The sequence below is a fragment of the Corapipo altera genome, unplaced genomic scaffold (genome assembly GCF_003945725.1).
Source record: "Corapipo altera isolate COAL_440 unplaced genomic scaffold, ASM394572v1 267, whole genome shotgun sequence".
Classification (NCBI taxonomy): domain Eukaryota; kingdom Metazoa; phylum Chordata; class Aves; order Passeriformes; family Pipridae; genus Corapipo; species Corapipo altera.
The window spans coordinates 543,276-571,125 of record NW_020884970.1 but is presented as its reverse complement, the minus strand read 5'-3'; the positions used below and the strand labels follow the sequence as shown (position 1 = coordinate 571,125).

The following is a 27,850-nucleotide window of genomic DNA, read 5'->3' as shown; positions in this document are numbered from 1 at the left end:
CTGATCTAAACCTACCCTCCTTCAGCTTAAGACCATTTCCATTGCCTTATCACTCTTTGCCCTTGTCCCAGGTCCCTCTGCAGCTCTCTTGGAGATCCTTTAGGCAACTGGAAGGGGCTCTCAGGGCTCCCCAGAGCCTTCTCGCACCTCACAGGAGCAGACTAACGGGTGTGGCACAGCAATTTCAAGGCAATTCAAGCAGGCAGGGCTGAACCAGCTCCCATTTCTCGTAGGTGAGTGTGCTTTTTAAAGCTAGCAATGGTTTCCAGGAAAACAAGAGCCATTACTGCTGTCAATACTAGGAGTGTGTCTGCTCAGACACTCCCCTCGAAGAAGGACGCAGCCACCCAGGTCTCTGGTTGTGCTGAGTGTCTGAGCCTGATGTTGGTACTGGAGGATGGTGTAGGAGGTAGCTGTGTACAATGCGAGCAGGTGAGTGACTTGCTGTGCCTGGTTGCAGAACTTAAGGAAGAGGTAGAGAGATTAAGGTGCATTAGAGAGAGTGAAAAGGAAATTGACTGGTGGAGTCAAACCCTTTTGAACCCTAAGGGAGTCAAACAGGAGATGGCGAAGCCCTGCCCCTCCTGCCATAAGGCAGATGGAGCAGACCAAATTGATGGGGGGGAATGGAAACAGGTCCCTAATGGGAGAGGTAAAAGAACTCTCTCTCGACCCCCATCACCCCCCAGGGTGCACTTGAAGAATAGATATGAGTCCCTGGACCCAGACAGTCAGGTAGAGGACAGCCAAGAAGATCTCTCTAGAAAGCCTCCTGGTTCAACCCTGTCTAATAGACAGATTACAACCTCAGGTATAAAAAAAAAAAGAAGGGTAGTTGTAGTCGGTGACTCCCTTCTGAGGGGAACTGAGGGCCCTATTTGTCGCCCAGACCCATCCCAGAGAGAAGTATGCTGCCTTCCTGGGGCCAGGGTGAGGGATATTAGTAAGAGACTTCCTGAGTTAATTCAGCCCTCAGACTATTATCCACTGGTGGTAGTCCAGGCTGGCAGTGAGGACATTAATCGAAGAAGTGCCAGGATAATTAAGAAAGACTTCAAAGCACTGGGTCGGTCAGTTCAGGGGACGGGAGCACAGGTGATATTTGCCTCAGTTCCTGTACTATCTGGGATGGATGAGGAGTTAAATAAAGAGTGGAGTAAAAAAGCCCAACTCCTCAACAGATGGCTAAAGGATTGGTACCACCGTCAAAATTTTGGTTTCTTTGACCATGGGGTAAACCTCATGGTACCTAGTTTCTTAAAATCAGATGGGATTCATCTTTCTAGGAAGAAAAAGAAGACTGTAGCCCATAAGTTAGCGAAGCTGATCAGGAGGGCTTTAAACTAGGTTTGAAGGGGGAAGGGGTTGAAACCGGGCTCTCCAGTGATCAGCCTAATGATGGAAAGCCTGAGTTAAGAATTAAATCAACAGCCCACCTGAAATGCATGTACACTAATGCACGCAGTATGGGCAACAAACAAGAGGAGCTGGAAGCCATTGTGCAGCAGGAAAGCTATGACGTAGTCGCCATCACAGAAACGTGGTGGGATGACTCGCATGACTGGAGTGTTGCCATGGATGGCTACACGCTCTTCAAAAAGAACAGGCAGGGTAAGAGAGGTGGAGGGGTGGCTTTATATGTTAGAGAGTCTCTTGACTCTGTTGAACTTGAGATCAGCAATGATAAGGTTGAGTGCCTGTGGACCAGAATCAGGGGGAAGACCAACAAGGCCGACATCATCATAGGTGTCTGTTACAGACCGCCCAACCAGGATGACGAAGGGGATGAAATATTCTACAAGCAGCTGGCGGATGTCTCGAAATCATCAGCCCTTGTCCTTGTGGGTGACTTTAACCTGCCAGATATCTGCTGGGAGCTCAATACTGCAGAGAAGAGGCAGTCTAGGAAATTCCTGGAGTGTATAGAGGACAATTTCCTCCATCAACTGGTAAATGAACCTACCAGGGGTAAGGCCCCGCTAGACCTGCTGTTTACAAACAGAGAGGGGCTGACGGGAGATGTAGTGGTTGGAGGCCGCCTGGGAAATAGTGACCATGAAATAATAGAATTTTCAATACTCAGAGATTCTAGGAGAAACAACAATAAAACCTCTACGCTGGATTTCCGGAGGGCAGATTTTGACCTATTCAGAAGTCTAGTCCAGAGCATACCCTGGGAAACAACCCTTAAAAACAAGGGGGTCCAGGGGGGATGGACGTGCTTCAAGCAAGAAGTTTTGAGTGCACAGGAACAGGCCGTACCAGTGTGCCGAAAGGCAAGCCGGCGGGGAAGACAACCAGCTTGGTTAAACTGGGAGATTCTGAAGGAAATCAGGGATAAAAAGAGAACTTACTGACTGTGGAAGAAAGGGCTGGCTACTTACGAAGAATTCAGGAAGACAGCTAGATCATGCAGAAAGAAAATCAGGGATACAAAAGTGCAATTTGAAGTTAAATTAGCCACTTCTGTTAGGGATAACAAAAAGTCCTTCTATAAATACATTAATAACAAAAGGAGGAGCCAAGAAAACCTTCATTCTTTGAGGGACTTGGAGGGAAACATAGTTAATAGAGATGAGGAGAAGGCTGAGGTACTTAACACTTACTTTGCCTCAGTTTTTACCAGTAGGACAGGTGGCCCTCAAGGCAACCGGCCTCTGGAGCTGGTAGACAGAGATAGGAAACCAAATAGCCCCCTTGTATTCCAGGAGGAAATTGTTAGTGACTTACTGAGTCATCTGGATCCTCACAAGTCTATGGGACCAGATGGGATCCATCCTAGGGTAATGAGGGAGCTGGCAGAAGAGCTTGCCAAGCCGCTCTCCATCATCTTCCAACAATCCTGGCTCACTGGGGAGGTCCCATATGACTGGAAGTTGGCAAATATCACCCCAATCCATAAAAAAGGCTGCAAGGCTGACCCTGGTAACTACAGGCCTGTCAGCCTGACCTCGGTGCCTGGCAGAGTTATGGAGCAGATCATCCTGTGTGAAATCACACAGCAGCTACAGGATGGACAAGGGATCAGACCCAACCAACATGGGTTTAGGAAGGGCAGATCCTGTTTGACCAACCTGATCTCCTTTTACGATCAGGTGACCCACCTGGTGGATGAGGGAAAGGCTGTGGATGTGGTCTATCTGGACTTCAGCAAAGCCTTTGACACTGTCTCCCATAGCATACTCCTGGAAAAGCTGGCAGCCCACGGCTTGGACAGGGGCACTCTGTGCTGGGTCAGGAACTGGCTCAAGGGCCGGGCCCAGAGAGTGCTGGTGAACGGAGCTGCATCCAATTGGCGACCGGTCACCAGTGGTGTTCCCCAGGGGTCAGTGCTGGGCCCAGTCCTTTTTAACATCTTTATCGATGATTTAGATGAGGGGATTGAGTCCATCATCAGCAAATTTGCTGATGACACCAAATTGGGAGGGAGTGTCGACCTGCCGGAAGGCAGGAGGGCTCTGCAGAGGGATCTGGATAGACTGGAGAGATGGGCTGACTCCAATGGAATGAAGTTCAACAAGGCCAAGTGCCGGGTCCTGCACTTTGGCCACAACAACCCCCTGCAGCGCTATAGGCTGGGCACAGAGTGTCTAGAGAGCAGCCAGGCGGAAAGGGACCTGGGGGTGCTGATCGACAGGAGGCTGAACATGAGCCAGCAGTGTGCTCAGGTGGCCAAGAAGGCCAATGGCATCCTGGCCTGCATCAAGAACAGTGTGGCCAGCAGGAGCAGGGAAGTGATCCTTCCCCTGTACTCTGCATTGGTGAGGCCACACCTGGAGTATTGTGTTCAGCTCTGGGCCCCTCAGTTCAGGAAGGATATTGAGGTGCTGGAGCGGGTCCAAAGAAGAGCAACGAGGCTGGTGAAGGGACTGGAGCACAAGTCCTATGAGGAGAGGCTGAGAGAGCTGGGGTTGTTCAGTCTGGAGAAGAGAAGGCTTAGAGGCGACCTCATCACTCTCTTCAACTCCCTGAAGGGAGGTTATAGCCAGGTGGGGGTTGGTCTCTTCTCCCAGGCAACCAACAATAGGACAAGGGGACATGGGCTCAAGCTCTGCCAGGGGAGGTTTAGGTTAGATGTTAGGAAGAAATTCTTTACAGAGAGAGTTATCAGGCATTGGAACGGCCTACCCAGAGAGGTGGTGGATTCACCATCCCTGGAGGTTTTTAAAAAGAGATTGGACGTGGCCCTTAGTGCCATGATATAGTAATTGGAGTTGGATCAGGGGTTGGACTTGATGATCTTGGAGGTCTTTTCCAACCCAATCTATTCTATGATTCTATGATTCTATGATTCTGTTCTCCAGGCTGAACACTCCCAGCTCTCCCAGCCTGGCTCCAGAGTAGAGGTGCTCCAGCTCTCTAATCAACTCAGTTGCCTCCTCTGGACTCATCCCAACAATCTGATATCCCTCCCGTGCTGGGAAGCCCAGAGTTGGATGCAGCACTCCAGGTGGGATCTCAGCAGAGAAGGGAAGAAGGGAAGAACCCCCTCCCTCACCTGCTGCCCACTCTGCTTTGGATGCAGCCCAGGACATGGGTCTTTGCATTTACAAATGTCACTGGAACTGCAGAACTTCTGAACTTTGCTGGAAGCCTTTGCAGGGCATTTGTGAGCACGTGGAGCACTGAGGGATGAGCTGTGTGCTGGTACCTCGTGGCTCCACAGCCAGGCTTGTCCCAGCTGCTCTCAGTGATTTATGGCAGGAGACTTGATAAGCCAACTGATAAATGATTCCTCCATTATCATAAACAGACGTGGCCCAGCATAGGTTATAACTACAGCTGAGAAAAAACAGCAAAACAAAAAAAAATAAAACAGCCAAACAAAACAAATGCAAAACCAACAAAACAAAACAAACAAAAAACCACAAAAAGACAACCAACCAACCACAACAAAAACAACCACCCAAAAAAACAACACAAGCAAAAAAAAAACCAAAACCAAAATCCAAAAACCCAAACAAACACTTCAAAACAACAACAACAACAACAACAACAAAACAAACAAAAAAACCAAACATAAAGGTCACAAGGTTGAGTTTAGGTGAATGGTTTATTTAATCTTAATTTTTTTTCTTATCTTACTCAGGATTAATCCCACCTTCCACTGAAGGGCTTCCAAGGTAGCTTCAATAAGCTCTACATTTTGGGATAAATATGTTTTACATATGTTTAAGTCAAGTGATCTACACAACCACAGGATCAGCATTTGATTTCAGGATGTTTGGGTGAAATAAAATTGTTGGAAAACCACAGATTTTCATTCATGTGAGAATCAAAGGAACACATCCTGAAAGGGGCTGAGCACTCACCAACTCCATTGATTTCTGTGGGAGCCTGGTAGCAGTTGGTTTTCCAAGAACTAGGCTTGGGAGATGATTTGAAATGTTTCAATCTGAACAATGAGGTTGTAAAACACTAATGTGTGAAATTTTGCAGTTTTGGTTTGGAATTTTTTTGCTTATGTCTTCTGACATCAGTGAAGAGCTGACTTGGGTCCTTGTATGCAAATAAATCAAGTGAAGTTCAGTCCCTAGGTGCTGGGAACATGGGGGCAAGAAGATGACTGTGGTGGGCTGACCCTGGCTGGGTGGCAGGTGCCCATCAAAGGCACTTTTTCACTCCCCTCAGCTGGACAGGGGAGAGAAAATATAAGGAAATGCTCATGTGTTGGGATAAACGCAGGGAGAGATCCCTCACCAGTCACTGTCACGGGCAAAACACACTCAACTTGGGGAAATTATTTTATTACCAATTAAATTGGAGTAGGGTAATGAGAAATAAATACAAATCTTCTTAAAAAATCTTCCCCTTCACCTTCAGTCCTTATTTTCTCTTCTCCACCGTGGGCATCCATTGGCTGCAGGGGCATAGCTGCCTCACCACAGTCTGCAGGGGAATTCCTGCTCCAACACCTGGAGCACCTCCTGCCCCTCCTTCTTCACTCACCTGGGTGTTTTCAGGGCTGTTTCTCTCCCATCTTCTCACTCCTCTCTTAGTTTGGAGTTATACACGTCTCTTTTTTTCCCCTCACCTTAAATCTTAAATCCCAGAGGTGCTGGCACAGATGCTGGTGGGCTTGGCCATGCCCAGTGGCAATTCCATCATGGAGCTGGTTGGCATTGACTCTGTTGAACATGGGAGAAGCTCCTAGAAGCCTCTCATAGGATCCCACCCCCCCACTACAAAGCTTGCCAGGCAAACCCAACTCAACCACCCACAGATCTGGTCATTTACTGTCTGGGATTATTTATAAATTCCCATTGGAGGTGCCACCATTTAGTGGGCTCATTGGCTGTGTGGAATTTTAAATGTGGAAGGAGGGAGGGTTCCTAATGAAGATTTTTTTCTTTTTTTTTTCTCCATTACAAAGTGTTTTTGTTTAACTTCGGGTGTAAGAGTCATTTCTTCTGCTGCAAGAGGGGAGAAGATGTGAGTTTGCCCCAGCTCTGGCCAGAAGCATCAGCTGATCTGATGCAGTACCAGTACTTCAGTTATTAAAAAGCTTCAATTAATAAAAAGCTTTGATTGATAAAGTCCCTTCACTGTGTTGCTCTGATAAACCAAATACCCAGCAGGAAGAGAAAGAAACTTGCTATCAGTTACATATTCCTTCCATAGGGTTCTTATCTTTGTCTTCGGGCAGAAGTATTAGTTCATTGATATTAGACATCAGTGTGTGGAAGTGTTTTTCTATAAGAAGGAGAAAAGAAGAAAAAAAAAATCCCAAACATTACTGCTGAAATATTATTTTTAATTTTTAAAGCTAACCTAGTGATACTAAAGCAATAGAAAAGGGAGAATATGTACTGAAATCAAAATGTTTTGACTGGCCTGAACTGAACTCCCATTCAAGTACCCAGCTGCTGCTTTGTGAAAGTGATCCCGGAATTTTGAGCTCATTTCAGGCTTTTGTGACAGTCACTTGAGGTATCTTCAGCTTCTTCTTCCAGTATGGAAAATTGTTTTCTTGTTCAACTCTCCAGGTATCATCCCTGTGAAAGGGGATAGACAATCCTATACAACACAGAGGGATTTTGCATTTCAAGCTCTGTCTGCCAGTGCTCAGGCAAGGAGGCTTTTCTTGCTTCCTCCATTGATTTAGGATTCGCATTCTGAGCGCGTTGTAACTACAAGGAAATGAAATTCTCTCGCTTTCTTCTAAAATAAGAAGATTTACTCGGGGAAACAACTCTGGAAATACCACGTACTGCCATCTATGGCTCTGCTCGGGAAGCACATTGGCCGGGAGAGCCCTGCAAATGAAGCTGCTTTACAGTGACAGAGAAACCTTTTGTTCTGACAGAGGCTTTAAACAAGTGGCTCCAAACTTCCAACAGCTGTTGTGGGAAGATGAAGTTCCCGGGGGAGGGGAATCCCGGTCCATCCCACTCCTATTGGTTTGGTGCCAGGGTCGGCAAGAGATGCTCAGAGCATGGAGAGGGGTTGCAGGTCGGCAGGAAAGCACCTGAAGAGCAGCACAAAGGAATTCCAGCCATTCCAGATGGGAAATTGGCTTCCTCAGTGATCCAATTTAAATGCCTCTAACTCTAAAACCTGCAGGATGGGGAATAAACAAGAGGAGTTAGAGATGTGCACAAGCCTGCAGGGCTGTGATCTTACTGGCATCGTGGTGATGTGGTGGGATGGTTCTTGTGACTGGATTGGGATGATCCTATGACTGGAGTGTTGGAATGGAAGGATACAGGCTCTTTAGGAAGGACAAGCATAGGAGATGATGAGGGGGTGTCACCCTGGATGTCAGTGACCAGCTGGAGCACAGGGAGCTCCTTTTGGGATGGAGGCAGAGCTGAAGGAGAGCTTATGTGTCAGGATTAAGGGAGGGCAGGGACAGGTGACAGTAGAGTGGGGGTCTGCTGCAGGCCACCCAGCCAGGAGGATCTATGGGGCTTTGAAAAACCTGGCCTAGTGGAAGGTGTCCCTGCCCATGAGATGGGGTTGGAACGAGATGATCTTGAAGGTCCCTTCCAACCCAAACCATTCTGTGACTGTGTGAAATGATGCTGTAATTATCATCACCGTTGCTATTTTTACAAGTTGTTCAGCACTTTCTCTCCTGCAAATAAAGTTTCTGAACAAGGATGAGGAAGAGGTGAGCAGTGTTAGAGAAATTCCCTTTATGTGGCCACTTGTTTTTGTCTTCACTGGCAATGGTGTCACTCTAGGCCAAAAGTTCACTTTGCTTTTACCTTCGCACTCTCGGTCCTCAACCTCTGGTTCCTGGATCTTCACCAGCTTTTGGCCTTGCCACAGGAGGAGGAATTCCTCTCCCTCCATAGCCTGGCCAGAAGTGATGTGTAAAGCTCCTGTGATCCCCACAGGAGTGTGTGTGTCAGGGAATGGACACGTGGAAGAGATGGGGGGAAGAGGTAAAGGAAGTTGGAGCCACAGTGGCTGTAGGTGGTCATTGGGGAATGGGAAGGCAGCAGAAGGATGTCATGAACATCTCCTCCCCATCACTTCTGTTCCTAGTCAGGGAGTGAGGAAATAGAAAAACTCAGGATCTGTTCAAAGCTCTGGAAAAAGAGAAGAACTGTGAACATTTAGGCTCGGGGCTCCATCACTCCTTCCTGCTGCCAGAACCAGCACCACAAATGCTTTCAGGGTTGGGTTCTATCCTCTCCCCTTGATGATCCCAGAGCTTTGGAACTCTGGTGAGTGGCTTCTTCACCAACATTGCAGTCACTCATCCAAGCTCCATCCACTGTCACTGGCCATGACTGTGTGTGCTGGTGCTTGTTCCCCTCATTAGGACTCTTCTTTTGGGCTCCATGAAGTTGTCCCCTGACCCTGGTGTGCAAAGCAGGCTGGTTAAGGGAGGGGGCTGGAGTTAGAGTTTTCCGTGCTGTCACTTGGGAAGCTGGAACTGCTGCCCTGCCTCACTTTACAAGTCTAGAAAATGGGCTTAATGCTAAATTCCCATTTTAGGAGAAGCCTCTTTGCAAGTTGTCCAAGAATGGAGGACTTTGAGACAGGACACTCCTTGAACACAGAAAATTCCTTCACTTAATAGATACAACCCATGTGAGGAGGAACAGGACTTTCCTCCCTTGCCCTTAGGAGAGGCTGTGATTGCTGGGTTAGACATGTGATGATGTGAACATTAACACTCCTGAGCAGCTCCTACCAGCAGAAACCACAGCTGGTAACAGGAGTGAAAAGTCATTAGAAATATGTATAAAAAATTGATGACAACAACAACAACAACAACAAAAGTGAGGTGGAAATGACAAACCAGCAGCCATGTGAGAGGGGGGAATGGGAAAATCCTCTTCAAGTCCTGTGTAAAGCTGACTTATTCCATGTTACCCTTCAGCAGACGGATGTGACTGGCTGGAAATTTGAAATGTTTAAGCAGATCTTTAACCAGACACAATGCAAGGTGCTATAGATGTAAACACAGTGGTATCTGTTGCTGGAGGGGAAGTAAACTGATTACTTACAAGCTGTCCTCCTTTGCAGTTATCCTCTTCAAACACATCCTCTGGGAATCCCAGGCATTCCCTTTTTTTTTTTTCCTTGCCATCCTCATTTAAATCTCCAATGACTGGGGTTGCCCTTGGAAGGACGGGGGCTCCTCCAACAAACTGAACTCAGTTTCTCTGCATTGGAATTCTGCTTCCAGTAGATTTTAGGGACAGATATATTATTCCAGTGGCACCACAATGCTACCTTTCCAAAGTGGGAAGTGGGAGGACAGAGTTATCAAACCTAAACCAGCTCTGAACAGTTCCCAGCCCAAACAGACTATTTCCATCGGTGTGAGGTGCTTCAAAAGAAGGTGGAAAAATTGGGCAGATAGAAAATGTTTTTCTCTATCTTTCATGTCTCCCTCATGTACTTTGTAGTCTGAGACCCACTTAGGCCCCTGAAGCAGCTTAATCCTTCTCCCAAAACCTCTTTGCAGATTCCCAGGGGTGCTGCATTTATCCACGGAAATTCCCACCCCATTTTTTTCTCTTGACCAGTGTTGCCTCTGACAACAAGAGGCATTTTCTGTGCAATAAGTGTGTTCTAAATTCAAAGTGTTTGTAAGGGTAGAGAGTTTGTTTATCTCTATTGAGTTTGCTGGGGGGGGGGGGGGTGACAGAGGGAAGTGGAAAATTACAGCTGGATCCAACTCAAGCTTTTCAATCTCCAAAACCCAGACAGAAAACAGACCATGGACAAAGGCCACAGAGCAGAGAAGAGAATGATAGCTGTCTCTTGGTTGTGTTTTTGGACAGCAAAGCCAGTGTTTGTCATAAAACCCACCCAGCACTTTCCCAAACACTGTCATGGGTGGGTTGGCCTTACAGCACCATCAAGATGGTCTGGGGATGGTGTGTCCCAGAAACTGTTGGGCCTTCTAATCCGTGCTTTTGCTATTCCTATCTGCTTCTCCTTCCTCTGGGAATGACACTGGAAAGTCCCCGTGATGCTCTGAGTTACTTCAGAAGTCATCACACCGTGTTGTGATGGGACAGAGATTGCCAGTTTGGGATGAACTGAGGCCTTTTCATAATTTCTGCACAGTTTCAAGCAAAACAGGGCAGGGATCTCTGTTCTAAGTCTTTCTGTGTCATAAATAAATCATACAGCCCTAGGGCTGGGCAGGGTGGTCCCAGTAAGGCCCCCCCATGGGGAGCAGGGGGGACAGTCACAAAAAAAAGGTGTCCTTATATGTGTTGTTTTAAGAGTATGGACTGTTCTACCTGTGGATTACATACTTTAACTGTGTTGGCAGGATGGAAGGAAGGGTATATGTCTCCCCAAAGGCAGATTTCTAGGAGACCTGATGTTTTGCGAGCATCTCTTGCTCTAGGAACAGATTTCTTTGCTCTCCAGATATCATACAGGAGTGAATTTCACAGATCCCTGTGCATTGTGGTGAAGTTATTTCCTCTTCATCTCTTCACAGATGTACAAACCCAGAGAGAACAGGTGAGTTATTGCATTTGATTACCTCAACCCATTGCAGACCCCAAATCCTGTCCTCACATGTCCTGTTCAGTGTTGCAACTCACCGTCAGTTCTCCCCGGAGGGCACACAGTGAGAAATGAGGAGCTCAGGCCTGTCTTCTCTTCATTTTTAAGGTTTGGGTCATGTCTACCCTTTTGTTAAATGACAGTCTGGGGATTCACAAACTTCTCTACTTAAGGCTGGAAAGAAGTGGGCTGCAGGGACGTTTTTCAGCATCTGTGGACAACACTCTCAGGCACGTGGTGCGATTCCTGAGATTGTCCTGTGCAGGGCCAGGAGTTGCACTTGATGATCCCTGTGGGTCCCTTCCAGCTCAGGATATTCTATCATTTTATGATCCATTGCATTGAGTACAGCTCCCCATTCCCACAAAGATGTGTTTTCCATCACTCCCCATTGCAGCAATGGGGACTGAAAATGGGTTTTAGTTTTTTCAGGGGCACTTTCTGGCACTTCTTCCTCATGCTGAGCTTCTTTGCCCTGCAACACAGGAGAGATTCCCAGCTACACCTTGCTCTGTCTGGCCTCCCCCAACCCCAAGACAGGGAAGGTGAGTGCCCCTCACTCCCCCCACCACCTCAGAAGCAAGGCAGAGCTGCCCCACCGGGCTCACAGGGGCAGGACACGCTTCTTAGGCTCCTTTACCCAAGCACCCCGTGTTTCCCTCCAAAGCTTTCCCCTCTCCTGTTTGCACCTGCCAGGGCTGGAGAGAGAGAGAGAGAGAGAAGCTGGAGAAATAGAGAAAAAATCCCTGGGGGCCTCGGAGGCGCAGGGAACCTTCTTGCAGGAAAACAAACTCCCGAAAGGCTGGAGAGAGAAAGGGAGAGATTTCCATTCGGAGCATGCACGGCGCTAATCCAGCATAGCCGCCTGTCGGCTAAAAACACGCATTTCAGGACCCAGCTGCCCCTTTGCTCCAGTCCCTGCTTAACTGGAGATGTCACAGATGCCTTTGGCCGGCGATGCTGCAGTGCCGGCTGGGGATGAGGAGAGGCTGGTTCGCCGCGCTCCACCACAGCCAGGGCTTGCTGCTCAGCTCCCCTGAAGGAAGGATTTTCTCTCTTTTCTCCTTCCCCGCGAAGTTTTTTAGGGATACGAGAGGTTTGAAGGTGTGGAAACGGGGGTAAAAGGGCTGGATGAGGTGAAGGGAAGGGAGGAAAGGGAAAGAAGGCCGAGGGAAGGGGGTTGAGGTGCCCTGGAGAGTTCCTGTGGGGAGAAATGGGGTGCTCTTCACCCTCCCTAAGACAGAGGGATAAAGGTTGATGGCAGATGGCATCTTCACCTCTGCCCCTCGGGAAGGTCTGTGCCCCTCCTCTGTTGGGAGGCAGCAGCCTTGGGCAGGGAGGGAGGTGGTTTTGTCAGGGAAAGGGGTTGGTTTCCCCATTTTCAGTAGGAAAGATTAAAGACAAGGAGCAGGTCCTGAAGTCTGACAAGATTCTGAAGACCCCCAGCTCTTCTCCCCTTTTCGAGCCTTATCTCTCTCCCCTCTACTCCCTTCTCAGACCCCCTCCTCTGCTCAGGAGGCTCCTCATTCCCGGGGAACCTTCCCCGGGCTGTAAAGCCGGGGGCAGCAGCTTTAGCCCAAAGCTGTTGGGATGCAGCCTGAGCCTTTCACCCCAGCCCATCTCCTGCTCCTCCATCTGCTCAAACTTTCCCTCCCCCCCCCCCCCCTCTTCCCCTGGGGCGCTAGGTGGGTGTGATATCCCCCTCACCCCATTCTCCCAATATTTTTGGGTTAATGGAGCAAGGAGTTGGGGAGGATGCCAGGAAAGAGGTAAAAATCAAACAATTATGAAAGGGTTAATAGCTGTTGCCGTCTCCTGCCCTGGTGCAAAGCCACGGCCAAAACAGGGTGCTGGGGGAGGCCCCACCATCACCGACCTCCCCCGCATCGCCCCTCCGCCTGCCGGGCTGAGGGGTTGGGGGACCCACTGCCCCGGTGGTCCCCACCGCCCTGTCCCGTGTCCCATCCCTCTCGGCAGGCTGTGAGCTCCGAGGAGGCTCCGGGGGGGGGCGGTGGGAGAACCCCCGAGCCCCCCTGTCCCCGGCGGTACCGCGGCAGCGCCGAGCCGCGTCTCTGCGCATCCCTCTGCGGGCGAGCGGCACCTCTCCGCGCCGAACCTCCGCAGGTTTTTTGGGGAGCGGGGAGGGGAGCAGAGCCCTCACCATCCTCACCACCACCTTCCCGGCTCCCTCTTCACCTCCTGGCTCCCCGCTTAGGGCTAAGCTGTCCCGGGGAGGCTGCGCTGCCTGGGCTCCAGCGCGCTCCGGCTGTCGCTGGGCTCCTCTGCTCCATCCATCCATCCATCCATCCATCCATCCATCCATCCATCCTGTAGGCTAGCGGAGCATGCCCGATGCGATACTGTGTCAGTTCGGGTCCTTGCCTATAGCTGCCTGTTTTACAAAGCTCCGATCCGTGCGTGTGCGTGTGTATGTGTGTGTGCATTTCATCCCTCCCTCCTATCCCTCCCTCCCTCCCTCTCTCTCTCTCTCGCTCTCTCGCTCTCTCACTCTAATGTGTGATCTGGAAAGCTTATAAAAGCCTGATGTAATCCTTAATGCAGCCCCTGGCTACAAAGACTGGATCTAGTTTCACAGAGAGAGATTCAGAAGCAGAATTTAAAAAAAGAAAAAGAAAAAAAAAAAAAAAAGAAAAGTGGGGGGAGAAGAGAGAGAAAGAAGGAAAAGCAGACGAGTGGATTTTAAACAAACATATCTTTCTGAAGAAGACCATTCTCGCTCCTCGCTGCTGGGAAAGCTACTCTGAACCCTGCTGTATATTTTTATTTTTTTTTCCAAAGGAGAAGACTTGATTGTCTGCTTGGATCTAATGATTTACTGGCTTTTAACTGCGTTTTCCCTCTCTCCTAAGGATTCCTCAAAAAACGGCTTAATTATTTTCGGCTTTTCTCTTCTACCTGCCTGTCTGCAGAGACACCAAAGGTTCTCCCTTCCTTTCCCTCCCCACCCCCATTTCTTTTAGGATTTTTTCCCCTTTTCCCTTTAATAGATACATATATATATATATATATAAATGTGTATGTATATATATATGTAGAGGCGAGAGTGGAGGAAGCGGAGGGAGGGAGAGCTCTGCCATCCTTTGGACTTCACGCGCTGCCCAATGTTGGGCTGGTTACCCCTGGATATGTTGCTGGTTTCCATTTGGAATTTGACAAAGGGAAGAAGGAGGATATAAAACCTGGGGAGCTCGGCAAGGTAAGGGGCTCCCGGCCACCCTTCCTTCTTCAGCGGAGGGTAGGGAGAAAAGGGAACGCGACTTCTCCGGGCTGCGCTTTGCCTGGAGCGCAGGGGGGGGGGGGTCTGCCTCCATCCCCAGGGGAGGCAGGGATGGGGGCAGCGCTGGGGACCCCCTCCTCTGCTTTTGCCCCTGGAAACAGCACCCGAAGGGTGCTTTCGTCCCCTCAGCTCTGCGATTTGGGTGGATAGAGCATAATCATTCCCTGACATGGGAAGTTTTAACTTTTGTGCATGCGGGTCCTGTGGGCAAACATCAAGCGGTAGAGGAAAATATTGATGTCTGCAGGATGCGGAGGGGGAAATGCAGTCGTGTCCTGGGAAAAGGGGCTGGGGATTGGGTTGTGTTTTTTTGGGGGGAAGGCAGCCAGGAGAGGGAAGAGGAGCGGGGGATCGCGGCAGGAGAGCTGCAGAGCCAGCCGGGGCTGAACTGCAAAGTGCTGTGAAGCCGCGGTGCCTTCGCGGGCAGCCCTGGGGTCCGGGACTCCTCAGCCTGCAATGTTGGCAAACAAAGTCTCGGAAGGACAGGCAGCTGCCTGCCCCGGGAGTGAATGTGCCCGCATCACAGCTCCTCGCCTTCCCCTTTTTCCTTGGAGAGGTGGGGGGAGGTGGAGGGTCTTTTTTGCTTCGCCGCTTGTGTGGCTCCTACCCGGGGCTGGAGGCAACGGCTGGGGAGGGGTGAGCTCCTGATGTGCCCCCCCCAAATGCCGTTTATCAGCACTTTGCTTCAAACAGGAGGAGAAAATGAGCCTTTAGCCTGTGTAGGGTTCGGAGTAGGGCACAGACACACAGACACACACACGCTGCTCCCGGAGCTGTGTTCCTGGGGGATGCTGGCACCCAGGCACGGCTTAGCCTTTCTTTGAGGATGGGGAGGAGGGTGGCGAGAGAAGGAGTCTCCATCAGGGATGCGTAATTACAAAGCATCTTGTTCTGAATCACCCTGTGTGGGAATGAATCGCAAAATTTGTCTCTCCCTCTTCCCCCACCGCCCCCTTCCCTTTCACGGCCTGACATTCGCTGATGGAGGGTGGCTGTTGATGCATCTTCAGACTTTCACAGAGAGATGTTTCAGCCATGGCTTTGCCAAGGCTGGAAGGAAAAAGGGAAAAGTGGGATGGAGGGGATCAGGTGGATGTTTCAAAGGGACTTTTCAGCCTGGTTGTGCCCCCGGTCCTGGCTGAGAGCAGCAGCGCTCCCTGAATCGAAGGCTCGGGTTTCAGATCAACTCCGCCAGGTACCTTCGGTTGTGACTCACACTCAGGTCCCCGACCCTGCCCTGGCCACGGGAACAACCCCTGTGAATCCGTTGAACAGACAGGAGGTGGTAGGGAAGGGAGCATCAAGGCAAGGTCAAAGGGATGGAGGGCAAAAAGACACCCCCCCCCCTTCCATCCCTGACCACTCCATCCCTTCGGAGCTGGGGCTTTCCAAGGCTCAGGCTCAACCCACCTCCAGCACCGGGTCTGGCGAGTGCCAGGGCCAGCTGACAGCTGATGGCTGAGGGAGGAGGAAGAGAAGGAGGGGAAGGAGGGGGCTGAGGAAGAGCGGAGCTACTTTGACAGATGCCCAAACCTGCCTGTGCGGCAGAGCGAGAATCGCAGCGTCTCCAAAGCCTCCCTGGGAGGGAGCCAGGGGTGCTCGGGGCGCAGGGGACACCTCCCTAGCCCCGTTACCTGTTGATTAGCGAGAGGTTTGCTCTCACCTGACCGTGCAAAGCCTGAGGGAAGCCGGGAGGGATGAGCCCCCGGCACTCGGCGGAGTTGCCTGATGACCTCCGCGGCGGAGCGGGGAGGGCTGTGTGTTAATGGTGATGACTCTGCTTTGGCTGGTGCTGAAATATCTGTATTATCTATTATCAGCTGGGAGACGAGGCTGGAGGCTTCGCAGAGCTGGGATCTCATCCAAAGTCCGCGCTGCTAAAGGAAACAAACAACTCCCCATGCATATTAAGTGGGTCCCTAATTAATTAATGACTCATTAACCTGGGTCCCACAGTCCTTGCTGTGCGGGAGACCTCTCTGAGGAAGAGGAAGGAGGTCTCAGGGAAGAGCCAGGGAGGTTTTTACCCTGGGAGGGTGCTGAGGAATTGCACCAGCTCTCAGCCAAGCCGCACTGCCAGGGGACAGGGTGGGCACGGCGCTGAGCCAGGCAGGACACAGGCAGAGGGCTGAGCAGGCAGGACACCCTGTCTGAGGGGGCTCAGAGGGGCATGGGGAACAGGGGGGTGCTGAGGCGGGGGGAACAGGGGACCTCCATGCTCTGCTCTGTGTGATCTAGAGGGGTCAGGGTGCAGCATCGCTTCTGCTGTGGAGGGAGAAGGGGAAGGCCAGGAAGAAACTGGATGGGGTAAAGGCGCAGGCAGGGAGGAGCAGGACCCCTGGCCCTTCCCATAGCACTTGGGATGGTGTTGCAGAGCCCTGGGTGCAGGGATAGGGGCTTGGAACCCCCCGTAACTGACCACTAAAGGTGAAGAGGCTCAGGGAAGGACTGGCTGCAAAGTGCAGGGGTTTTCTAATTATGAGTTTTCTCTACCTCTCTTCTCCTTACACGGGGGTAACTGAGGCAGGTCCGTGTGCCAGACCCCATACCCGGGCTGGGAAATGTGTGTGTGGGGAGATACACCTGATCTCCAATCAGACCTCAAGGAGCAGCCACAGGCACCCTCCACGGTGGGGGGGAGCACCCCCCATCCCACTGCTTTGGCACCCCAGGGAGACCTGCATCACCCTCTGCCCCACAGGCCCTCAGAGGTGGTCTGGGACAGTCACACAGCCCTTCTCTCCCTTACATCACCCCACAGGCTCCTTTTCCAGCCACTCTAAACTCAGTGACACCCCCTCCCAACACACACACGCACACACACAGACGCACACTCTCCATCCTTCCCACAGCATCGGGACCGTTCCCGTTGGAACCGCGGGGGCGGGAGAGGCTGGGAAAGGATGGGGGGGGCATCTCAACCTGGTGTCAGGGTCCCCTCCACACCTCCCCTCTGCCCATCCCCGGTACCGGGGGGGCTGTCGGGGGCGGTCGAGGCTTGCGGCGAGCGGCGGGGAGGTGGCGCTCGCAGCCCGGCTATCGCCGCTCGCCGCCCCCGGAGCTCTCGGATGCTCGGCACAGCCCGTGGAGCGCTGCTCCCCCTTATCCTCCCCCCGCAAAAAAAGCAACAACACCCCACCTGCACGGCTGGGGCTCGCAAGAAGCGCTGCCTCGCACCCTGCACCCGAAACACGCCGCCCACGGAGGTTTATGTCTCACTCTCCAGTATCACCTTCCCATGGACTTTTTGCCCCCCCCCCGTGGTTTTTTTTTACCACACTCCCCCACATGTTTCATCCTCCCCCTTCTCCCCAATTTCAGCATCGTTGTGAAAATAGAGGCTCGTTGAGCTTCCACGGGCTCTCCATGGGAGTGCAAGTGGGGTGAGCAGCTCTGTTACTCCCGTTCCAAGGATTGAGGGGCAGCCCCCAGCTCCAAGGGCTTGCTGGGGGTCTTCACACCATCCCTTGCTTCCTACAAGCGGGGGAAAGGGATGCCCGAGCACTCTGGTCCTGCGAGTCCACCCATAGTGAGATCGTGCCCCATCATCTCTCCTGGGAAGGGGAGATGATGGAAGGGATTCCCGCAGTGCCTGTGCAGCTACAGATGGCTTCTCTTTGCCCCTTTTTAGAGGGAGGGAGAGGGGAAAGCAGCGTGTTCGTAGATCCAGATTCACCTTCTCCCGTAGCTCGAGTGCAGCACGCAGGAAATCCCCTGTCATCGATACCTGTTGCCGGGGATCAGCTCGGCTCATTAATTAGCTCCAGGAAACCTGCGCTGGTAAACAAATGAGTCAAAGCTTTTCTCCGGAGCTGATCCCGGGCTCGCAGAGCACCGGTTGCCACCTTTCTAGGAGGGGTGCAAAGAGAGAGGAGTATTTTCTTCAAGATGGATGACAGGCTGTCTCTGGAACCAGCTTGCCTCCTCCCCTTGGAGAAAATTCCCATCCCCGAGCGAACCTTCCAAGGGAAGGGAGTTGGCACCCGGCCTGGGGGTTTGCAGAGAAGTCTTGGTGTCACAGCACATGTCAGAATGGCTCCATGTGGCTGCAGAGAAAGTCCCCATCACATCCCAGTGTTCACCCTTCACAGGATGCTCCCGTGTCCTTCTCATGGTTTCTTCCCCAAGTTCCTTGGGCTCTCTGCTTGTCTGAGGTTTGCAAAAGATGCTGAGATTAAAGAGGGCAGGAGGGTGGTGCTTGTGCTCGGGTGAAACCTGGGCAAGAGTTAAATTGTTGATGGGGGTTGCTGTCCATCCATATATTTGGGTGGCGTAGGGATTTGGGGTCTGAAGCACTGGAAGAAAGGAGCTGGGGCATAGTTTTCTCAGCCAAGGTGGGGATAGGAGGGATGTCTTCCAGGGAAAACAGCGTTTCACTGTTCCATCTGCGCTGGAGAGGCAGGGGCTCCTTTTGATTTGAGACGCACTCCTTTCCTTTAGATTAAATATTAGGAAGAAATTCATCCCTGTGAGAGGGGTGAGGCACTGGAATGGGTTACTCAGAGAAGCTGTGGCTGCCCTATCCCTGGAAGTGTTCAAGACCAGGTTGGACAGGGCTTGGACCAACCTGGGCTAGTGGAAGGTGTCCTTGTCCATGGCAGGGAGTGGAATGAGATAAGCTTTAAGTTTCCTTCCAACCCAAACCATTCTGTAACTGTATGATTTATGTATGACCCCCTAAGATCCCAAATCCACAGTGGACAAGCCCTCTAAGTCCCAAATCACTACAACAGGGAGCAGTGCCAACGCTCATTTCTCCAAGTCAGGGCCATCACAGACATTATCCTGGTCTTCAGCATCCTCCAACATCCCAGTGTTGGAGGTTCCATCTGCCTTGTAACCCTTCTCAATGCTCCTTCTGCCCAAAAGGTAATTCTTCCAAAGCCCCACACCATCCCTGACCCAATATTGGTTGCATTTTATTAGAACATAAGAAACTATCAACTGGAAGCCAAACTTGTCTTTTGGAGAGCAATTTGGCAGGGCAGCCCACGGGGAGAGAGTAATTCCCTCTCTCTTACATGCACTCCATGTGATATTCGGCTCTTTAATACGGTTTGCAGGGTGCTGAGGCTACAAAACACAGCAATAAAAAAGAATAAGGGAAAGGAAAATGAGCAGTAAATGAAGTCCCTTCAGAACATCCATTTGTCGTCACGTCTTGGGCTTAGAAATTCCTCGCGGTGCCACTTGGAGCAAGGGGTTTGTATTAGTCTGATTATGCTGAGATAATCTGTCATGTTGCTCCAGGAAGCTCTGAGGGAAGAGGGGGGAAAAAAAAAGAAAAAGAAAAGGAAAGGAAAGATAATATTTTAAATCACAGGGCTGCTAGATTGGTGACTCTGTCTGGCAGACACACATCACTGCCCCCTTTATGAAAATTTAAATTGGTTACCTCTGTCAGAGAAAATGAGAGATTTGCTGATTTTAATTTGTTGGAGCGAAACACCCCCTACCAATGTTCTCAGAATTAAACCAGAGATGGTTTCCTACTCTCCTTCTCCTACTCCCTCTGCATTTTTTTCTGAAATATCCCTTCATAAAACATTGATTAAGGAGTGACCAGCTGGTGACAAATGAGCTGTTGAAAAGGCAGGTTCTGTGTTGTTGGTGTCCTGCCTTGTCCCTGGGACAAGGAGGATCAGGGAAAGCAGACGGGATCTGGAGGAAGAACGGACAGAGCCCTTGTAAGAAAATCTAGGAAGGAAGGAAGACTACCTGTTTGGAGTAGCTGGGGGTAAAAATGGAAGCAGATGGGTGTAATCTTATGTGATGCACTGTGTGCTGGCTGAAGTGCACACATGCAGCAAGACATATAAAATATACAAAATCCTCCTTCCAGTGAGCATCAGTTTTCAAGTTGTTGGTTTACTCCAGGTAGAACTGCTGCTTTCTGACTTGATTTGTCCTGAGAGAAGGACACAGGAATCCTGCATATGTTCAGGGCACCATTTTGTGCAAACCATGTGCACGTACCAGTAGATATCATTGCCAGCTCTTTCTCTGAACATCTAGTTTTTTGGTCAGAAGCAGGTCTTGTGACACCTCATGCTGTGATTTCAGCACTCCCACCTGCATGCTCACCTTGTCAGCTGCCTGTTTACAGGCTGGCTTTGCTAGATGGAGGTGTTCCCTCAGTTTTTGGAGCTCAACTGGCCTGGAGCAAAGTCCTTGCTGTTTGCAAAATGGCTCTTTTCTTTCTTCCCTCTGTCAGTTATTAGGAATATCCCATCCCTGGCAGATGTACCTATTCCATATTCATTGAGAGTTAGCAGAGCTCTCTCTCTCTAAATGCATTTGGGATAGGGGTCATGATATCCATGCTAAACTAGATTTGGAGCCGAAACTCTTTGTCCAATCTGTGCTCCTGTCTTCTTGTGGATGATCATTTAATTCTACAGCTCTACAAACCACTGGAAGTTTGGTCTCCCCAACATAAAACCCCGTGGCTTGATTTTAGAAGCTGCAATTCCCACTATGGACTATCAGCCCTTGCAGGGCTGATCTCATCCACTGCCAAACCCCGTGGCTCAGGCCGGGGGGTCAGGTCACAGTTAATTAAGACATTGGTCCCTCTGCACTTGGGTGTTCTCATTTGTGAAATGGGAAGGCCTGGATTCCTCCTTCCCAGGGGGGCTCCGTGCCAGTGTGTAGCTGGATGTGGTCAAACAACATTTCCTTTGGAATTCTGAGATGAAGGACACCAGCCAAGCACCAGAAATGAATTATTCTTCTTGTGCCTTAAGTGTGAATGCATGTCCACCCTTAAATCTTCCTCCTGAGTCATGTTTTCTTGTCCTTTCTCAGTCTTTATCTCCTTGAAGCCTCTCCAGAGCCAAGTCTTTGGAAGTATGAAAATCTCCTGTACCTGCCTTGGATTCCCTCTGGATTAAATACATATGTTTTCCAGGAGACCTTGTATGACACTGCAAAATGGCCCTCTGTGTAGTCCAGCATCATTGACATGCAAATGGATTAATCCTGGGGTGGGAGTCTGGCTGAAACTGGATGTTGTTGAGCAGGAATCTAACAATGGTGATCTTCTGGAAACAAATATCTGCTGGTTCCTGCAAATGAAAGTCGATACACCTTCAGCAGGAAATCTGTCCCGGTGGAGTCTTTTATATTGAGAGCCCTGTTGGTAGATTTATTCATTGTGCAGGTCCCGTTCCCTTAACAAGTCAGTTATTCATTGGCCATTGCTTGAGGGTGTGTGGAATTTATGGTCATAGTCCTGTAATCAGATATTTTGTTATAGAGGGTTTCACCACCGTGGAAGGTTTGAATAAATCAGTATGCAGCAAAAATTGATCCTCTCACAATCTATTTCTGGACTCAACTCCTGCTTTAAGAGTGTTTTCTCCCTTCTGGTACCACGTTATTAAAGCCTTTGCATGTCTGTGCTGTGGTCAGCTGTACCAAAGCTACACATTAGTGCATGTGTACAGACAGACACACACTTAGGTGTGTTTTCTGGGCCTGATCTTTATTCTGAGATTCTTGAGATACATGCTGTTGCCATTTCCCAGCCAAAAAAAAAACCAAAAAAAAAACCCTCAGTTTTTCTCAATCACCTGACTTCAGCATCTGCAGGTTGGAAAGAACTGCTTGAAAAGGCTTTAATCAACTGCCAGCGAAGAAAGGGAAATCAGATATTTTGAGTAACTGCACTGGTGCCTTAAGTACTAAAGAGCTTGGCCCTCTAATCTCCACTTCTCAGATGTTGTTCTACAATCTGATCAGCTCTATTGAGCTGAAACAAGGGTTAATTGCTAACGAAATGCTCCACACCTTTGTGCATACAAAGGAAGGGGTAAGGGTGAGCACCTTGCTTTTGGGAGCTTATTACAATCTTGCTGCGTGCAGGTGATGGCCAGGGCATTTGGTTCTTGTATGTGCCCCAAGAATACCTCTCTATGAGGATAAAATTCCAGCAGAGCCTCTGATTTTTATGGTAGAAATCAGGGATGGGAGGAAAGTCTCTGTAACCTAGCAGCCTGTGCAGCTGCTGTCTCTTAGGTCGTTGGTGATGTTAAATGTGTAAATGTCAATGAACCTCTTCCCTGAGCAGGGCTGAGCTGTCTTGGCACTTCCACTTGGGATGGAGCTTGGCAGTGATACGGTTAGTCAGTGGTCAGACATGCTGCCTGCCTTGCAAGCGTTGCCTGAGGCACAGTATCTTTCCAGGGAAACTCTGATGGCTCCAGGGGTGGGTTTTGATTTAAGGAGAGCCCGTGACAAAGGACATTTGGTGCCTGGTCTGCTCTGGTAAGTGCAGCCAGCCCAGAGGGGTGTGAGGCTGCGATAAGGAGCGTGGAGATTGTGCTCACAGAGCATGTGGACAGGCAAACAAGCGGGTGTTTATGGGAGAAGCCATATATGGGATTTACATGGGAGAGGCCTCTGAGCTGCCCACACCTCAGTAGAATCATGGAATGTCCTGAGTTGGAGGGACACACAAGGATCATTGAGTCCAACACAGGACAACCCCCAGAATCCCACCATGTTCCTGAGAGCATTGTCCAGCCACTTCTAGAACTCTGGCAGCCTTGGTGCTGTACCCACTGCCCTGGGGAGCCTGTTCAGTGCCCAACCACCCTCTGGGGGAAGAACCATTTCCTAATATACAACCTAAACCTCCTCTGACACAGCTTCAGGCCATTCCCTCAGGTCCTGTCCCTGGACACAGCACTGCCCTTTCAATCACCCCTTTTAGCACTTGCAGGTCAGCCATGAGGGTAAATACAGAAATAAGTAAATAGTGAATGCACATTTGCTACATATGCTGAATACTTAAATAACAGGGACAATGTCAAATACTGTCTGTCCTGTGGGACTTGCTGCTTCCTGCCAGCTTGGGGTTCTTAGGTATGTTAACAGCGATGGCAGTGCTGTCAGGACTTCCAGGTTCTCCAGATGGAGATGATTCTACTACCAGCAGGAGATATGGTGACAGGCAGAAGAACAGCAAGGCTGGGAGGGCAGGGGGGAAGCCGGGAGAGATCTCAGCAAAATATGGGAGAGATCCCAGCAAAATACAGAAGAGACCCCAGCAAAATACTCATTAGCTGAAGGATCCAGTTAAGTGGGGTGAGTGGAAATGCCAGGAAGGCATCCTTTGCTGTGAGAGCTGACATGTTTGTGGATGTATCCGAGGCAACCCTCAGGGAAAAGACGACTGCCTGTCATTTGGGAAGTGCCTGCAGGCATGGAAATGCCACTGGAAGTGGTATTCAGTCCAAACATGCTCTACCGAAACTGGGGAATATTGTGAGGTGGACTTGAGGAGGTGATTTCAGTGGGTCCCTTTCAACCTCAAGCATCTGTGATCTTGTGATGAGACACAAGTGCTGCAGATTTTGATGCCCTCACTGGGCACAGCTGCCCTCAGGAGCTGCCTGTATATGGTGAGCTGGAGGCCTGCAGGGTATTTAAAGGTGTCCTGGGGAAAGCACTGAAGGCTCTTCTGCAGGAAAAATTCCAGAGTGGGACTATGTAGCAACCCCCTTCAGGGTGTCCTTCTCAGAAAGGAGGAAATCTGGTCAGGATCGGGGGTTGAAACCTAAGGTCATGATGTGTTTTGAGTGAGAGAAAAACCTTTTGTTACTTCATGAGACAGTTTTACCACCCCTCAGAAGTAGAGACCCTCCTTCCCCTGTGTCAGGAAAAAGCCCTGGATTGATGTTCTGTTGACTTGATCCCAGTTTTCTAGACAAGGCCTTTCTTGATAAGTCCATATCCCTGCATCTCCCTGGGGTCTCACACTGATTTTTTGGCAGGGCTGTGGCCAGTGGTAATGCTGCAGCATCTTTGATCAGAAACATGCACACACCTTGCCCTGAGATACAATGCCAACATTCTTTTACTCCCATCACTGAAGCCTTTCTGTGAATAACTTTTTCTGTTGTCCTGGGAAAAGCCTTGGCTTGTTCTGCAGTCAGGGGAATTTTCTGGGATGAGGAAAGGAGGGATCCTCCACAAGCTGAAACAGCTCCTTCCTTGTTCTGTGCTGCCGATGGCTGGTGGGTCACTCCCTTGCTTGGTCAGGTTTTTGACTTCTCATTAGCAGCAATGATCTTCACAAAAGGACCTCTGAGACCATCCAACAGCTTCGGGTACGATGTAGGATGTGCTGGGAATGAGACATATGGCTGGTAAAGCCAACCGTGATTCCTAACAATTCCCAGTAAGTGCAAGGAGTATTTGCTGGGCTGGAGCCCATCTTAAAAGGTTCAGGGAACTGAAACAACTTTCTCTTCCCTGTCTTGAGTGGGTCTTAAATGTGTTTATGGAACTAATCACATTTGTGTGGGGAGGGGAATGTGGGACAAAGCGCTGCTTTTTCTCACCTCTCTTCCCTTGCCCAACAGGGTGGTTGGATGTAAATGGGACACGACTCTTCCCAGTGCTGGAGCTGGGTCACCAGGCTCTGCCTGTGTGTAGGTGACAGTGCTGGGGCGTGACAGGAAAGATGGTGCTAAATACAACTCCCTTGCCCAACTAAACCCCTCAGATGCTCCACACCTTGGGGCTGCCTTTCACACGGACCCAAAACTCTCCCTGAGACCTCCTGCTCCCATAAATGCCATTTATGAGCTGTGAGGTGCCCAGCATGGTGCAGCCACGTGGTTATTAAAACCTCAGCCTCCCACCTCAAATTACAACCCAAATGCTGTGTTTGTTTCCCACTCAGTGCCCTCCCTCAGAGGGTTTCTTTCAGTGCTAAGCCCTTTTGAAGTTGCTCTTGATTACAGAGCAGGGAGTGTAATCCCCCCAAGGGAGTTGTTTGTAGCTGGAGAGTGGGGTGGAGGGGAGGCAATCAGTCACCCCAGTGCAAATGTCAGAGATGGGGTTGGGAATCAGGGGTGTTGCTCAGCCCTCCCTTCCACTCAGTGACCCGTCCTGCCACTCAGATGTCCTGCTCTGAAAGTGTTGGCCTGATGACTGCTGCAACTCCTCAGACAGTCAGAGAAGGAGGATTTCAAAGGGTTTTTTAGCTATGCAAGTTGGCTTCTGGTCTGGAAGGTGATTTTGGTGGTTTAATTATTCTGTCCAGTCACCCAGCCCTCACCAAACACTGGCAGCTGGCACTCTGCCTGAACCCTAATTTTCCCTACTTTTGTGGCAGCTTCTCTGGCTGTTTCCTGGGTCATCAACAGAGTGAATAATTTAAAATTATTGTGCTTTATTTCTCCCAAATTATTGATCACTGCTGTCTGGTGTCTCTGAGTTTTCCTTTATGAGCCCTTTTGGGTTCACATCACTCAATCACCGTGGGTTGGATGGCCCTGAATTTGGGCATGGCCAATGCAGAGCTCCTGAGCACAGAAGCAGCTCTTTGGTCTGTGACTTAGATGAACATTTCCATGAATTAGGTGGAAAGTGAATTGTTGGCAGGCAGGAGGTCAACACCTGCTGTTCTTGGGATCTTGCTACACCTCCAGCTCAGCCCTTTTCCTCTCTGAAGTTCCTGGACAGCTGTTACTCCCTTGAACTCTTTCTTTGAAGCCTTTCCTAGGTATTTTCACCCTCAGGAAAATTTGGATCAGGGTTAGGGAAGTTAGTCCTCTTGGATACGATGGGGTCCAACTCTTAGTTGGTGCCTCCTGGTATCACTGTGGCAGAAACAGCGACGGGGGAGAGCTCTAGGCTGACAAAAAGCTGGTGTGTAAGCAACTGAATTTTAGAATCATGGAATCATTAAGGTTGGGAAAGACCTTTGAGATTATGAATTCCAACCATCTCTGTGGAAAATCCAAGTGCAGTTTCAGCGCTTGAAATTGTCTGGGGGTTTATTTATTCACTAGTTTATTTGGAGATGAGGACTCTGGCTGGTGGGTCTTGTTCTCCAGATGTTCTTGACTTGATCCTTGACCTTGACTGCAGGTCCTGCATGGTTGCAGTAGTTGGATTTTGCCAAATATTAACCATAAATAGCTTTGAAATGGTAACAGCACAAAGCCTGGCGTGGTAGAGAGAATTAATAGGTGGAAGACACCAACCCAGCCCAGCTCCTGCTGATTAATGGCTGCTTCCCTTTATTTCATAGGGTCTGTAGGGAAGATTCCAAAAGTTATCGAGGCTCCACAAAATATTAACTATTCTTCCCCTTTCAGAGTAAAATCTTTAACATTGGGAAATATTCAAAGTGAGAGAATAGTGAGGAAACCTGGGTAGGTAAGATGCCTTTGTTGGCACCATGGGGGCTTGTAGGGGCACTGACTGAGGCTGAGCACTGTTGTGCTTTGCAAAATCAACTGTTTTTTATCTTTCATAATTAAGGAGTGAAGATGGGTTTCACTGAGCACTATTAAAACTTCTTTTCTTCTAGTTAATCCTTGCAGCTACTTCGGTATTCCAGCATCTCTAGTGTGGGGGGACCTCTGGATCCCTGCAGATCAATGAAATATCACATAATTGTTAATCAGCAATACACGTCAGGGCTTGTTCTTTGACTAAGTGACACGGTGCAAGTTGTTGCCACAGGACTAAGTTCTCTCCATCTCCCCACTTGGGGCTTAGTCTCTATCCTAAGGTCTATTAGCAATAATCCCTGGCCCATGCTGTCCCCTGGATAGTGCTTGGTGTTACCTGGGTAACAAATCCCTGGTGGGAATGGTCATCATAGAATCGTAGAGTGTCCTGAGTTGGAAGGGATCCACAAGGATCATCAAGTCCAGCTCCTGGGACTACCCCTCAGGTGGGTCCTAAGACTGGGCCCTGTCCCTGTGCAGTCCAACAGTAAAATTGCAGATAAAAATGTCACTGCTAAGTGAAATAATACTAATAAATGATATGTGACCAGGAGAAAAAGAAAAGCCAAAATGAGAAGAGAGCCACTGGCATCAGTGTCCAGGTACAGTGGAGTGGAGCATCTCTCATGTCTCCAACATAACCTTGACCTATCTGGGCTGCTCTCCTGAGTCTGATCTTGCTGTTTCATAGAATTATGGAATCATTAATGCTAGAAAAGACCTTTAAGATCATCAAGCCCAACCACCAACCCAGCAACACCACCATGTTCATCATTAAATTTTGTCCTCCAGTTCCATATCCATGTGTTTTGTGAACACTTCCAGGAATGGTGACTCCACTCCCTCCCTGGGCAGTCTGTTCCAATGCTTAACAACCTTTACAGTGAAAAAGAAAAAAATCCTAATATCAAACCTAAACCTAATCTAAACATCTGATGGATGTTCATGGCTCACAGGGCAACACCAGCCCAGTGCACACAGAGAAGAGATACGACCCAGCAGCACTTTTTTTTTTGGTCCAAGTTTCAGTGACTTTCAGTATCTGGGAAGTCTCTTGGCTCCTCCTTTGCACCACTTCTCGGTAGTAATGAGGTAACACTCCACTGACTTCCCTGAGCATCTGTTTCATCCCTGGCATGGGGGAAGTGATTTTCCTCACTGCTGTGCTGACTGGAAGTGGAGTAGCTTCAATCCTGGGTTATGTTCCTTGGAGCACTGAGTCTCCTGCAGGCTCAGGGAGCCTTTATCCACGAACACCAACCTGTAACCCAGCAGTGGCTTCGAAACCCTATTTTATTCTGAGGCAAAA

General features: G+C 49.7%; 1 protein-coding gene and 1 long non-coding RNA gene across 11 annotated transcripts in view; one reads left to right on the top strand and one right to left on the bottom strand.

Moving 5' to 3' along the window:
* Positions 1 to 5,034: 5,034 nt before the first annotated feature.
* Positions 5,035 to 13,390, bottom strand: LOC113957528. Its single transcript, XR_003531192.1, has 2 exons — positions 8,211 to 13,390; positions 5,035 to 7,557 (listed from the first exon to the last, which is right to left on the bottom strand). It is a non-coding gene; the product is annotated as an uncharacterized LOC113957528 (long non-coding RNA).
* Positions 13,391 to 13,476: 86 nt separating this feature from the next.
* ADGRB1 (adhesion G protein-coupled receptor B1) overlaps positions 13,477 to 27,850 on the top strand; it is a 293,421-nt gene continuing 279,047 nt past the window's right edge. For all 10 annotated transcript variants that reach the window (XM_027665116.1, XM_027665120.1, XM_027665119.1 and 7 more), the window contains exon 1: positions 13,477 to 14,206. The gene's annotated coding sequence lies outside the window, so the exon portion shown is untranslated. The remainder of the gene's footprint in view (positions 14,207 to 27,850) is intronic.